Source organism: Camelus ferus, chromosome 2 (assembly GCF_009834535.1).
Source record: "Camelus ferus isolate YT-003-E chromosome 2, BCGSAC_Cfer_1.0, whole genome shotgun sequence".
Classification (NCBI taxonomy): Eukaryota; Metazoa; Chordata; class Mammalia; order Artiodactyla; family Camelidae; genus Camelus; species Camelus ferus.
In genome coordinates, this window is record NC_045697.1 from 7,927,365 (window position 1) to 7,942,575 (window position 15,211).

Sequence of the window (15,211 nt, forward strand, 5' to 3'; positions counted from 1 at the left end):
CTAAGGGTTATGCACCTTGGGACTGGAGATTGAAGAATTTTCTTCCAGTGGCCGTTCACCACAGCTAGTTTGAGGTGCACTGTTCTAAAAATGATGAGCCAGGCAGCCTTTTGGCATTGCCTGATTAGAGTCATCTAGTGCTGAATCCCTGGACACGTGCCTGAAGCGCTGTGCTATGTGGTTGATTAAAGACGGATCCATACGCTTCCAATGCCAGATGTGCTGGCGTCAGAGACGACATTCCGCTGCGGAGGCACTTCTAATTTGGGACTTCAGAGTACTTACCCTAGGATGCACTGTGAGTCACTGACGGTGCCTAAGACAAAGCCAGGGGAACCCTGAGCTCATGAGGCTGAGAAGTAAAAGTCCAGGAGTGGGCAGCCCCTGCTCCGCTCACCGCCCATGTGCCCTGTCCCAATATGCAGAAGCTAAGGTCACGGGACCCAGCAGCCCCCTGGGTCCAGGTGGAGCCACCTCTGTACAAGGCACTTGCTGAAACTCTAGGAAGTGCTGCTTTGCACGTGCTAAGATGAACATATACTCAAAGATCCACCAGGTTAAAAAGATATTTTGAATTTATCTATTATGCTGATAAAAAGTTACCAAATGTCAACCCTTTAACAGAAATAATCTCTATATATTCACACACACATATACACATGTTAGTATTATTATATTTGCAGAAGAAGAAAAAATTGAGCTTCAGAGACATGAGTAGATTTCCCAAAGTCAAACACCTGGAACATAATGTACCTGCACATTGAACCAGATCTCCCAGAACTTCCTTCCTAGCCTGTTACTGCTTATACTGGAAAAAATGAGGACTGGGGCTTTTCCCTTTAGTGTTAATAAAAATAATCCTTGTTTTCTTCTTATCAAACGAATCTAATGTCTTACTGTCAAATACAAGGTAGCCAAGATAGCAATAAGAGAGAGTGATGGAATAATAAATGCATACACTTACTTAGATAAACTGAACAGGAAATCAATTTGGTTCTGGTCTAAGACCCTCAATGTCAGTGATGCTTTGGGAATTAAGTTCTTTTTTTGATTTTTTCTCTTGGCTTTCAAAATATCACAAGTTTCTGGTTTTATCTACTTTAGTGATGGATTCTTCTCCGTCTCCTTTGCACCTTAGTCTTATTCAGCTGAATGTCTATATGTCAGTGCACTCCAGAACTTCATTTGGGGTTAAGATTGCTAGATTTAGAACATAATTGGAATTATTAAATTTTGTATATTATGGAAATTTGAGTTATAGGTTTAAAAGAAAACAAAATAAAACATTTTTTTTTTAGAATGAGTATGTCTCATGAACTATTTGGGACATACTTATACTAAAAGAAAACTTACCCTGAGTTCTCTTCCTTCTCCACATGCTCTCTTTAGTCAATCTCATTGAGTCTTGTGGCTTGATTCCTTCTCTGAGCAGATAATTCTCAATTTCCCCATCATACCTCTTTTTCTCTATATTCAACTGTCTTCTTGACATCTTCACTTGGATATTTGACATTTAAAATGTCCAAAATCTAACTTTTACAGTCAAAACCTTCCCATGTAGTATGAAGCCATTTTTTAAAAAACAGTATTGCCCAACCAATAAATGGTTCCACCACTCACTTAGATTTTTAAGGTAAAAACCAATCAGTCATCCTTGATTGTCTTCTTCCCATCATCCTCCAATATCTAACTCTAAAGTCTTGTAGTTTAGCATCAAATTATGTCCAATTATTAGCATTTCTCTCAGTTTTCACTTCTTTGACCCTTAGCTCCTACCACCATTCTCTCTTGCCCGTGTGACTGCAATGACTTGCTCAGTAGTTTTTTCATTCCAAATTCGCCCTACAATAACCCATTCTCCACAAGTTAGTGACAGCGATTGTCTAAAAATTTTTGACCAGCAAAGTTCTCACATCAAAAGTGTGCAGCAAAAACAAAACACAATTCTGTACCACTACCCAGCCAATCAGGTACCCGAAGTACTCACTATCCTATTTCTCTGTCACCATAGATGGGCTTTACTTTGTGCTGTTTATAGACGGAATTGCACAGCAGATATTCTTTTGTATCTGTTTTCTTTCCTTCCAGGTTATATTTATGAGCGCTGTCCATGGTTTTCACATGGTTGTAGTTAGTTCATTTTCACAGCTGTAGAAGAGTCCATTAAATTAATATCCTACAATATTTTAATTTTCCTCATAGACTGTTATATAAACTGAAACAATGACTATGAGGTGGTTGGTACCTAGTAGTCAGTCAATCAGAAGTGACAATTATTATCATTGTTTTTGTGATTATACAAAAAAATAAAATGAGATCAACAGACATAATTTTGACAACTCAGCAAGCACAACCTGTAAACCGAGTCTCATTCCTTTCTGACTGTCATTGGAAGAAAGTGAGTCAAGAGACTCACTTAAATTTCAAGATGTTTTTGACAGAACCGGTCCTGGCCTTATGAGAAAATATGCATTGGGGGATGATATCAAGTGTTTTTGTAGCCCTTTGAGACTCACTGTCTGATACTGAATATTGGATCCATTTTTCTTATTTTTCTGTCTCCCTCCAAATCTGGTGAATCATGACTCCTTCTCCAAGATTCAGTTATGTGATGCTCTCCTCCTTGAAGCCCCTTGGCACTTCTTTGGTGCCTACAGATTACAATCCAAACAGCAGGCAAGGCCCACCAGACCCTCCTCTCTAGCTTGACTCCCACCTGCTATTTCCAGTCTCGCTTTCCATGGCACCATGCTCTTCTGGATACCACACCCCAGCCATACCAAACCGTGCCCGTTTCCTGAGAACTCCACAGTAGTTCATGCTTTCTGACCACACATTTAGATCCCTGTGATTGTCTATCTTCCTCATCATTCACCCTAACATCACTCTCACTTTCTATGTTCCTCTTTCAAAACTCAGCTCAAGACTCTCCTATTTACCTCTGACCTAAGACTGTCAGCTAGAAGTGACTCCTCTTACCTTTCTTTCCTTGTTTATTCTGTATACTACCATCATAGCATCTGCAGTAACCCTCTCTGCTGTTGCTGACTGAAATGTACTTCTCCCCAAGTAGCTTATGAGCTCCCTGAGGTGGCAATTAAGTCTCACTCATCTCTGTATAAAAGCAGCTAGCAAAAAGACCTGGTTGTTTACCAGTAAATGGCAAATGAGCGAATCAATGGATGAATGAATGAAGGTTACTAAGAGGGAGGTCATAGAGATTATCGTGTAGATTTTTTTGGAATCTTATCTGTTTCATTCAACTTTTTCGCTGATGCTTCTGAAAAAGCCAAAGAAAGCATGATTTCAAATTGCGGCTTGACAAAAGATTTTAAATGATAAGGAAGTAACAGAAACGAGATTCAAGAGCCACTTGGCAGGCCTGCTCCTTAGATAGAAAGGAGCACGAGAATCAAGATAAAATCCTACATTAGGTTCGGAGAGTTTCATGCATATCTATGTCATCTGGAATACTTAAGAACGGCACGTATGTGGGATCCCAAGGACGGCACTGGAGCACCAGATCGATATCAACACACAGTGCAATGTGAATTTCTTCCAATCCATGAATAGGCTATAGTAAGTCGTAGTCTAATGGTCCAAAGAAGAGAGGTAATACTTGTGTTGTATCCAATACTGATGGGCATTATTGACATCGCTTATTTATTAAAAGCCTTAATGTATTTTTGATTAAAAAATAGTTATTCTCACTATATGCCATGACAGGGGTATATTTTATTCAGCTTTGTATTTTCACAATGTACCTTAGAGTCACTTAGAAACATCAGGGATGGGAAGATCTTTTCTTAAGCTATATCCATAAAAATATGTATGCCTTCTATATTTAGTGAAGAATTTTGTTTTTCAGTGTGATGCCATGTATCCACACTGTAAGTATAACAAGCTCTCACTCACCCCTTCTGTCTTCTCACACATCCTCAAACCAGCAACGTGACTATATCTATGAGCAGGAAGGGAAGACTAGATACCTCTAAGTAAGTGTCTTTGTGAAAATTGAGAAAAATTAAAACAAGGACCCTTCTGTTTCTCAGTGATTGTTAGCAAGATAAAGCATGTTATAAGTACTTATAGAAAAGTCTTGTAGATGCCCTTTCCTGACATGGAAGTTTTCTTCTCATTAGCTGAGTTCATGAATGTTCTCAATGATTTATTAATTTCAACACATGCACATCAATATTTCTCTATGTGAGAAAGTTACCAGTGTTGAAACCCAGTAATTATCATGGTTGAAACACACAAGCAACTCAACCATTGGTCACATAATTGCACAGGTTTGGTATATTCACGCTTGTATTGATACAACAATAGAAATAATTTAATAAAGACTCAAGGATAGAAGCCGGGAAGAAGAAAAATCTCTCCTTTACCAAACAGAGCTACTATTGAGGTTATAGTTATTCAAGATAACCAGGAGTATCACATAATAGGTCTTTGTCTCTATCTCAAATGGAAAAAAAATCACTGCATATACACACAAATATGTCACATGGCATGTTAATTGGAACTTGGAAGTCATCAAATAATAATCCACAATTAACTTTAAATTATTTTTTATAAATAAAGATTCACCCTTCTCTTAATTCTTGCCTAACTTCAATAGACCAGAAGTCTTTTTTGCCACATAAATTATTTATGCCAGAATTCATATCAAATAAAGCTATTAGTTCTTCCCTTTTTCAAATTTTTGATTCTTTAAAAATTGAGGTGGCCACGTTGACTCTTATCAAATCTTGCGTTTATTTGGTCTTGTGTTGAGGTGACCTAGAATCTCTGGTTGCTTGCAAAGTTTTTAAAATGCTTGTGTGTTCCTAGGCAGCAGGACCTACACCGGGGGTCAGTTTGAGAAAACACATGTTAAATAGTTCTGTGAGAAGTCATTCTTGAAGCTCAGCAGGTGGTCTGCTAATGAGAACAAGACAAGCTCAAGACCTGACCCCTCTGCTCTGCTACTGCCCTCTGTTCTCTGTTCATGGCTCCCTGGGGCCGGAGAGTTGAGTGAGCTAAGAAAGGACCTACTATTAAAGAAGCCCTAAACTGTTGCTAGATTCTCCTTAACAACATCAGAAATTGTCCTCCCTCAGGGGCCTTTCTATGTAAGTCATGTTGAATACATTTTGAACATCTGCCTTCATTATAGGAAAGGAAAGCAACTCAAAGTACACGTGCCCAGAGGACCCTGGACAGCTCACACTCCCTCTGGTTTGGCACGTACATCACAGGGTGTAGGCTCTAGGGAAAAGTCAAGGCAATGGGCGTGCGCAGGTGATGACAACACTTGTAGCCAGATGGTGAAGTTTGGGAGAACTTCCCACTGGAACTCCTCTGAGCTCATCCTTAGAAATTCTGATCAGAGCTCAATCCTCTGAGAAATCAGAGGTCTAGGTTTCAAACAGCAAGTATATTTCCAGATACCTCGTAGTCGATGTCTGGGAAAACTGACTGTGATTCCTGTTCTGGTCAGTATTTATTATAAAACAGAAAGGATGCTACAAGCTTTTAGGGTAATTTTTATTTTGTACAGCAACAGGGAACAAGGATTCGGCAGGGGCTCCGAGGGTTGTAGGACAGTGAGGCTAATTGCAATTTTCCAGTGGAGAAAAACAGGGTCTCTGAGTCCGAATCTGACTTAAGGAGGAGCAGAAAGAGCAAAAATGAGGCCGAGCAGTGTGTATAGTAGGGAAAATGATCTGAAGGGGGGAGACGGGAGACAGCTAACTGAAAGAACGAAATAGAGAATGGAAATATGGTAACCAGGTAGCACCTTGGAAAGAGGAGGGAATGATGGTACCTGTAGACATCTCATCAGCCAAGAGTGCAGCCGTTTAATGATGTCCAGACATCGGGGCTATGCAGGCATGACACCCCGACACACACTCTGCAATCTCCTGACTGCATTCTGGACAAGATAAGACGGGTCAACTGTCAAACAAGAACTAAATAGATCATAAAAGCAAAACATACAGCTGTGTTCCACACTGAATGGATTTGTCAGTATCTCATTATAACAAACAAAATTGGAATATGTGTCCTTAAACTCATTTCCTGCTTTTGGGGGTCCCCATGAGTCTGAGAACATTAGAGGTACTTCTGACTTAATAAGTGGCTAGAAAAAGTGAATGCATATGTACGGGTAAAAAACAAAGTTCCTCTCAGCCATGTCTATGCTGGGAAAATCCTAATTAAAGAGTGCTTTGCAAACTTTTGTTAGTGGCAAAGTTTAAATACACCTCATGACTCTGACAGGTGAAAAATTGACCATGTTTGCTTTATACTTCCCTAACAATCACCGAGGTGAAAATCAAAGTCTTCTTCTTTGCTTGGCTTTCATGAGCTGGACACGATTTACATCACAGCTAGAAATTTCAGGACTTCATTACATGCAGGAACCATCTTTATCTTCTTGGACTCCCTGACAAGGTGCTGTCATCCCTTGCTTTCTCTGCCTGTCTGGCATCCCTTTAAATGTCTATCTAGAAGCAGGTTTAGTCTCTCTATTTTATGAGCTAGTCTTCCCCAGAGGAGGAAGCATATTGTTATCTTCAAGCCTCATTTATATGGACCTGAAATAAATTTTGCTGCCCTGTTCATAATACCTCATGCATCTAAAAGCCACTTCAACCTCTTGACCCCCATTCCTAGTAGATATACATGTGGAAGAAAAACTATAGGTCTTTCTTACCTTCGACAGGGCAAGTTTTGAATAAATTACACATACAATTTCTTCTAGTTCTGTATTCCACATATCTCTTAATTCTTTTGGCCTATAGACTTGTTGCTTTTTAAAATCTATTTTGCAGATTACTTTCCCTTTGGGATTTGAAGGCTAATCTTGACTCCCTATAGACCAAAATTCAGGCTTCTCATTTGATAACTCAATATTAAGCAATATTAGGATCACTTGGGACCTTTCATATTCACACAATCTCAAGATCTTCTATCTTGGGAAAGTTCTTGTAGAGGAACACTTCTATTTGGACCTAAATAGCGAATGAGATCTGGACTGAGACTTGCAGCTAAAAGGTGCTGGATACCTGCATTCCCACTGAACATAGCTCGTCCGTGTCTAAACGGGGCTAGATCAAGTGCCTATCACAGGTCATCTTCAGTTTCCAGGTCTAGCCCTTTACCTGTTAGAATTAGAGACTGGCTACAAAAGAATCACATTCTTACTGTTTAGGATACTGACATCTTATACATGTCTTATCTCTTCTGCCAGGAGGTTAAATCCTGCTACCCATGAAATCAGCCATTGAATTCTGCAGTATAACAAAACCCCAAGATGTTTCCTTAGCTTTAATATAAGCCACTTTATGTAAATATGTAACTCAAGTCCATCTAAAAATGGCATCACTTTTGTGTTGTCTTTTTTGAGTGACAAATTGGCTGCAATCTAGCACAAGCCTGAAATTACTTGGGGGTCCTTGAGAGTAAAATCAAGTCTCACATCTCACACCTGCTCTGAATTCTTGCTCCTGATTTCACATCAAAGATGTCAACGTGCCCATGTGGACCTGGCATAGAATAACTGAGGGACTCCTGAGTTCATCCTGAAGAAAGAAAATTTTCCAAGACCTCTCATTCGATCCACCTTGTCCTCTTTCTCTTTTTCACTAACCTGTAGCAGGATTACTAAATCATCGAGAATTGCATCACTATCTCTTATACTAGAGGACATTTCATTTAGGCAGGGAAGACTTTCCAAAGCGTTAAGTAAGAACCGTGTGTTCCCATGAGCAGCCGGGAGAAGGGAACGACGCAGCAGGAGAGGGTGTTCTGCCAGGAAGACGTGCGAGTTCGGTTTCGTGGGTGGAAGCCCTCCTCTTCTGTTTTCAAGCACTGTGACATCCTGCCAGGCACTCATCTATGTCTGAAACTAGCTTATTCAACACTAAAACAAGGAGGTTTATAAGAGAGATGATGGATTGATGAGCCCTTGTAAGAACACTAGATAAATAGGAAATTATTACTGTCACACAGGCGTTGTACAAGGTGCTGTGATAGATGCAAAGCTTAAGATATGTTCTTTAACAGAGTATCTCAGAGCAAAAGGTGTAAGTTAAGGGTACACAGGGAGCTGGGTTAAAAGCCCAGCTTTATCCCTTGGGCTTCATGCCACCTAACCCCAAGTTTTCTGTGAAAATGAAATAATATATGTAACAAAATTACTGTAGGAACATAGAACACCCTAGCACAGCTCAATAGGTTATAAATAAATTAAAGAGCTACAAAATGTGTAAGTTTTACTGTCAAGTGTTTAAAAAAATCGAATGATAAATAAGCATATTTAACCCCACAAAAGAATCTATGACATGGTCTTTGTCTATTTATTTGCAATTCTTAAGTGATACTTTAAAATAAGAAAAGTTAATAAATTATTTATAACATAATTTGTCTATAATAGGGAATACTTCTTTAGTGCTTACAGTGTATACCCAGTTCTAAAGGTCTTTCACATATTAACTCATTTAATCTTCACCATAGTTCTTTATGACAGGGAGGGTTATTGTCCCCATTTACAGGGGAGGAAACTTAGACAACTGTGAGAAGTAAATTGCCTAAGACTGTGAAGTAACTAACTGGCAGAGGTGATATTCAGTCCTGGCAAGATTAGCCCCTAGAGCTCAAGGTATCCAGATGTTTCTGCCAGACCTGAAAGTAAGACATTAACGGTTCCTTTTTCCCCAGACTGTCTTTTTAAGGATGTTTAGTACAGTGAACATCTTGGAAGATAGAAAGAGTGTTCTCTCCAGAACAAAGGACTTGTCTGCATGCAGTTTTGAAAAATAGCCATTGTGTAACAATGGACAGGCGTGCTTTCTGTAAGCTCAGAATTTCTCCCTTGTAATGTAACTTAATGTATGTGCAGGTGTTATCTGGCCTCTTCACATCACCTTATAGGAACTGGGTCTCAGGGAAGAGGTACAAAATTGCTAATACTCTGACTACTGCTGTTGCCATCCGTAATAAATCTTCCTTCACCTCTGAAATAGGTATCTCACGTCTTCTACTGGCATCCATGAAATGGTGGCTGGGGATTCAGATGTTTCACTGTTCATAATATTATCATGGTAATAATAATAATTACAATATTATTGCTGTTAAATATATTTATCTTATGGATCTTTATTTTGCAATATATATTGATACATAGATTTCAAAAGGAGGTTTAAATGTTAGGAGTTTGCTTGAACCATCTAGTAATTGCTGAGTATGCTGTCTTCGAAGTATATATATAGGTTAGCTTAGCAAAGGACATTTAAAGTTACTTGGTAACTATTTTGTCACAGGTTACAGTAGTCCTGGTCCCTTGTCTTAATTAATCATCTGCTGGTATTTAATCTAAGGTCACCACACGCTATTTCGGATTGGGAGAGATGTCAGAAAGTTCCATACAAAGGATGTTAAAGAAGCATGCTTTAACAATGTGTCAAAAAATAACATACAAAAAAACTCTTTATTGTAAGTCCTTTCTACCCTTCTTCATGCACTATTAAAAGGATGTTCCATGCCCTCCACCCAATGGAGCAATGGCTGGGTGCCGCCAAGGTTTAACTCGATTTGACAAGGCTATTGACTTTGCTAGTCTGTCAGAAGATAAACAGCCAAGAGTAACATGAAGAAATGGCTCTGGCTATTTGATTTCTTTTTATAATGAATTTTTAAAATACGATATATAAACATACTTCCTTCAAATGCAAATATGTTCCCTGCATATGCTCAATAAAAAAGCACTTTGTAACAAATCAAGTTATTAAGTTTTGGCAAATATTGTTAAAGTTTGAATGATTCCCTAGAAACCTCAACCAGATTAAATAAACGCAATCTCCATGTAAGTAGCACACTCCCTAGAAGCAAGACAAAATTAAACTCATTATGTAGAAACCTGTTACAACACTCTGGTAATAAGGAAAGTGATACCTCCCATTTGTAGAGCTTCTTATAATTTTCAAAATGGATCTGCACGTGTTCATCATTTGCATCTTATGATAGTAATTATACAAGCTCATGTGGTGGTGAGGAGACCAAAGAGTCACACAGCTAATAAACATTGACATTAGGACAGGCAAGCAGGAATTCTGCCTTAACCTCTTTTCAATAACTTATGCCACATTTTATATATTGATCTATACTTTCAAAGTCATCATTGTGATTATGCCATCCTTATGCTCTAAATATTTCGAGTATATAGAGACAGCAGGTGTCGACCTATGGATCCAGGAAGAAGAAGTGGGAGGAAGGGGGGGGGTGGAGAAAACTGACAACAGCACAAAGCCAAGTTATCCCTCCTTATACCCCCAGTGAGGCACTGTATTTAAAAACAGATGTCGGCCTCCATTACCTTCATATGTTTTCAGTGCAACCCCCGAAGTCTGTGGGAATTGAGTTTCATTACCATTGTCTTCAGCATCTATCATATGAATAATCTCCTAACCAGTTATATTGCATCTAGCTTCACCTTTTCCATTCATACATTTCTCCTCCTGCCAGAATTGCTTGCTTGCTTGCTTGCTTGCTTGCTTGCTTTCTTTTTTCTTTCTTTCTTTCTTTCTTTCTTTCTTTTTCTTTCTTTCTTTTTAAATTTGTGATCATGTCACTCTTCTCTCAGCCCTAGATTTGCTGCTCAGAAACAAAACAGAGTAAAACCCGAGTTCCAATCTGGAGGGAGCTTGGTGCGATTGGCTGACACTTAACAAAGGCTTACATTGCAGTTGTTGTAAACGCTATAATCACCATCTTAACAAAGTGCTATGGGAAGACTGGGAAGGAAACTATTGATTTTGTCTAGAGGAAACAAGGAGGGCATCGCAGCATAAAGAATATTGGCACAAGTTACTAAAGACTAAGAATTTGTGAGATAAAAAAGGGTAAAAACATGTCAGGGAAAGGGTTTTGTATGCCTGGGCCCAACGACCTAAAGTAACATGCAAGCAAGTGGATTTGTGTGTGAGATAAAGCACGACAGCAAACACTTACTAGTGATTGCTGCACCAATCTAAGCGCTTTACATGTACTAACTCATTTCATCCGTACAACATTCCTGTTAGGCAGGCACCATTACCATCAACTCAGAGGTGGGAGCACTTGCTGGGACTGACGCTCTTGCAACCTGATTCTGGAATCCTGCACCTTCTTTGTCGTGCTGTAAGGCAGCCCAAGGGCTGGTAGTCAAGGATTTTGCATGATGTCATTAATAAGGACTCAAGGATTTAACCGCAAAAGAGAGAATCAGGTTTCTTTTAGCAAGACAGCTCTGGCAGGAGTGTCGATGACAGAAGAGAGAACGAAGTGTGAAGGGGCGGACGTCTTGTTATAAGGAGGCCATGGACAAGCCATGACCTGGGCTTGATGGGGCTCAGGTCGGTGGGAATGAAGCAGACGGGGCTGATTTAATGCACTATTTAGAAAATAAAACTGATACCATTTGGGCAGCAAATGGATGTGGGTAATGAGCAGAGGAAAAAGGCAAGAACGTCTTTCAGGTTTTGGCACGTGTGACAACATGGATGACAGTCCCCTTTAAGCATCATGAAGAAGGATTCAGCCAGTTCAGTCTGAGAAACACAGATGTTGAAGGATCAGTGGGGCATTCGCAACAAAATTCCCAATGGGAATCAAGCCCTTTCTTCCTTCCTTCTTTCTTTCTTTCTTTTCTTTCTTTCTCTCGTTCTCTTTCTTCCTTTTTCCCTTCCTTCATCCCTTTCTTCCTTCCCTCCTTCCCTCCTTCTTTGCTTCATTCCTTCTAAGTCAGGTGTTTTTGAAAATTATTGCTATAGAGATATTCTCCTGCTTTGGGAGCTGTATCTCCCACATCTTACCAACATTGTGAACTAGATTCTCCAGAACTAGACTGTCCTTGAGTGGGAGGATTCTGTCTGTCACGTACTTGTCTCCTCGTTCAGATGGCAGAGTTCATCTCAGGAGAGCACAGTCCTCAAATCAGCAAACCTGGGTTTGAAAACCAGACGTGTCACTTTTAGTCAGTTTGGTCACTTAATATTTTTGAGCCTCATTTCCTCTTTTGTAAAATGGCTGTAATAACACATATCTGGTAGTGTTCATTTGGGGATTAAAAAACTAAGGTATAAAAAATTCTTAGTTGATGTCATGTAATAACCATTCAATAAATATTAGCCAGTAACTATGAGCTTGCTGGTAAGTAATGTATGTGGATGTGTGGTGCAATGTAGTTATTAAATGACTCTTACCAATTACTAACCATAATGGGAATTAAAATGCAATAAAAATATTTGTATAGAGATTCCCTCTGCCTAGAAATTTCTCACCTTCTCCATCACTCTGAGCAGTTCCAGTGGAACATCTGCAAGGTCTTTTTCCAATCTTCCTAGTTAAAATGATTTGCTTTCTCACCTGCAGTCCCAGGGTAATTTTATAACAACTTCTGTTACCATAATAGGCTAATTTACAATTATGCATGTGCTGAGAAGAGTCTTCTAATCAATTATTAGCTCCAAAAATATGAGTTATGCTTTATGCATCCCTTAATTCTCCAATGACACCAAGGATACAGTTCAGTAAATGGGAGATTGGATAGGTTGAATTCCTTGGGTATAACCAGCTGCTCTAACTTGATCTTACTGAGAAAACTGCTCACAGCAGTGTTAAAAAACAATAGGAATGTTGCAGCGGCTTGATTTAGATCACTGTAACAGATGTGTGGGTGAGTGTCCCGATCCACTAGCTATGTGCATGGGAGGGCTTCTCTTTTTCTCAACGCATGCATTTGCATAAAGAAAAATTAAGAGTTCTTTTGTTTATCTCCATCCAGGCAAACAAATGCCTTTTGTTTTGCTCAGCTGGCAATATGTTGATGTTTTGTAAGTCTGCATTTATTGTCAAACTGTCCCAAGGAAATAAAAGGTCAATACCAGTGCTTGGATATAAATGCTTATAAAATATAGACTATTAATTAGCTCCTGTGTTGGGAATTTGTGTCATGTACCTATAGAAAGAAAAATGTTGATCTGTACTATATTTTATGCTCTTATTCATAGCTTGTGTGTGTAAGAGTACAAATTGTATTAATCATTTAGGAAGGTACATTGAATACATTTTTTTATAATGTTAGTCATCCAGTGTTAATATTCTACAATATTTTCTTTCTTTTTCAGTTTTAAGAGATCAACTAAAACATTAGAATTTGCATCACAGTCTCTTTAGATTACTAGTTCCAGCCTGATTTTCCTGTCCCTTAACCAAAGGTATTCATTAAAATGTTGTAATTTACATGTGCATCTGAAATTTATGCATGTGCCCACACGCACACACACTTATGACCAACTTGGTGTTTGCAGAATATTGGAAGAGTGCATAACAGGACTCATTTTTATTCCAGCTGTGGGAACTTGGAAATATTTCCTATCCTCTGAATCTGTTTGTCTTATTTATGAAGTAGGTAAATCATACTACCTACTTGAAGGATATAAGGATATCATGAGAATTATCAATATATGAATTCCTATGATGAACACACATATTAAGCACTCAGTAAATACTGGCTGTACATATAGCTTTGTGTATATTTAAATTCATAAATTTTTATGATTATGATTCATCAATTTTTATGCTTTTGAATTCAACTTTAGTTTTGGAATCCTTTCAGTGTTGATGTCAAAGGAATACTTATTAATTAATGTATTACATTTAACTTATATATAGTGTTCTCTCACATGAATACATTGTGTTTTATTTACTCATACTCTTTCATGGACATTTAGAATTTTTTATTTTAAAAATTATTTTAGAAACAATGTAAAAGGAAAAACGTATTTATGATGACCCATAATTCAGCTTAAAATAGTGAACTTCAAGATTTTGCAATATATGTTGTAAAAATAAGAAATATAAAGGAGAAAATGTTTCTAAATTGATGAGTTAGATTTTCAGAAGGTGGATAAGCAAGCCCCTTTGGCTTCTTTGGCTTATTAACTGTCTTCACTGAGATACGTTTTTATGTCACCTCTAGCCACGTCTGAATCTGCTCTGCTACACATTCTCTGTGGTTTGACCCAGTAGCAAGGCAGCTTAGGCTATTAGGAGTCTCAGCCCAGCCCGGAATAAATTAGCTGTGAAGTCACGTAGGTCACTCAAAGACTGCATTTCCTGTTATCCCAATAAGGGGTAACTGGTACATTAACTCTAAGCAATGGTTTTCTTTTACTTAATTTAATAATGACAAAAGATATAGCATCTTCAGAACACGCTTATGACACAGTAATTCAGACGATTTGTGTAATAAATGATGAAAGGCAAAATACAAAATTGGTTATGTTTTAATCCCAAATGCACAAAAGTATCCCCCCCACTAAATGAAACCGCTTACGTAATGTGTTAACCGTTCAACCTCAATCAATTTCAGCTCGATTCTGGAACTAGAGTTAGCACAACAGGTAAGCATGGGTCTTGCTGGAAAAAGTGCCAGTATTTGCAGTGGCAGAAGCAGTAATCAGAAATCTCTATCTCAGAGTATTATGAAAGCATGTTTGTAAATATGTAAAATAAATACTAGAGATGAGTTATGATTATTAATATTTAGAGTGAAGAGAAGAACATATTATTTGAATACATAATTTTCAGAAAGAAAGAAAAAAGGAAAACCAAATCCACTGGACTGATTTACTTATAACTACATATTTGCCAATCAAATTAGACTGATTACATTACAACCCTGATGATTTAAGATTATGGAATAAAATACATTATTGCATCCATCATTTCTCTCCCTGTAAATAACACTTTGAAACCTATAGACACAACATTAATCACACCTGATATTGAAAGCAATTTGTATTCAGAGATGCCTGAGTGCACCACAAAGAATTTATCTTGCATCTGGTGGCGTGGATCAAACTGCAGTTCTGGTCTGCAAACGTGAAGGTCCAGAAGTCATCATTCAGATACTCACTGAGATATGCAGAAGTCGCAGAAGCATTTTACTGATCTTGTCTCAGTAAGAAATCACTTCTCACCATCTGTATCCTTGCTACCTTGGTCCAGACTACTGCCTGAATTATTTGAAAAGGTTCTGCTGTCCCCTTGTTCTCATCCTTGGTCTCCTATCATCCTCATACAGCTTTCAAAAATGATCTTACAGAAACATGGTCCAAAAGGCTGTAGGTGAGGCTATTCATATAACCTCATTGACTTTTCTGCTAAATACAATCAAATATAC